The sequence below is a fragment of the Agelaius phoeniceus genome, chromosome W (assembly GCF_051311805.1).
Source record: "Agelaius phoeniceus isolate bAgePho1 chromosome W, bAgePho1.hap1, whole genome shotgun sequence".
Taxonomy (NCBI): domain Eukaryota; kingdom Metazoa; phylum Chordata; class Aves; order Passeriformes; family Icteridae; genus Agelaius; species Agelaius phoeniceus.
Genome location: NC_135301.1, coordinates 7,277,948 through 7,278,592, shown reverse-complemented (window position 1 = coordinate 7,278,592; position 645 = coordinate 7,277,948). Strand labels below are relative to the sequence as shown.

At 50.5% G+C, this 645-nt stretch overlaps 1 non-coding gene across 1 annotated transcript; it reads left to right on the top strand.

The window, feature by feature from the left end:
• Positions 1-251: 251 nt before the first annotated feature.
• On the top strand, positions 252-324 carry TRNAK-CUU (transfer RNA lysine (anticodon CUU)). The gene has a single exon. It is a non-coding gene; the product is annotated as a tRNA-Lys (tRNA).
• The last annotated feature ends 321 nt before the right edge of the window (positions 325-645 follow it).

Sequence of the window (645 nt, the reverse complement as noted above, 5' to 3'; positions counted from 1 at the left end):
TCGTACCTTCCCTTCAGTCAAATCAACATTCAGTCATAAAACTTCCCCAAAAAAGAGTCAGGAACAACATGGCCAGTCCTAATTATTGTCCTTTTACTGTTCACATCCTCAAGGCATTGCCTTCCCTAAAGCCCTGTTATCGATGCCGCTTTTAGGTCCCACACAGCACACGTCAGCCCAAAACCCTGGGCTCAAGTGCTCCGTTGGGCTCAGCCTCCCCCGTGGCTAGGATTACAGGCGCGCGCCACTACGCCCAGCTAGCTCAGTCGTTAGAGCATGAGACTCTTAATCTCAGGGTCGTGGGTTCGTGCCTCACATTGGGCGCCAATATATGGAATATTAATCCCAATATTTCCGGGTGGGACGTGCCTGGCCTTGTCTGACCCTTGCTGCTGGGCCAAAGGCGACAGCTGTGGTGTTTCACCTCAGAGATACCTTTGGCTGGCTGGATGCTGCAGCTAGGCACTCGGAACAAATCCAGGCATAGTAGAAACTCAGTTTACCTCTGGTGGAAAAGGTTCAGGTGATGGTGAAGAGAAAAAGGAGAGGATTCTGCCGTAGAGTTTTAATCCAGAGTTTTATTCCAGGATGACAGACCTCTGAATCTTGTAACAGCTCCCAACAGAATCCAGACCGCATGGTCCC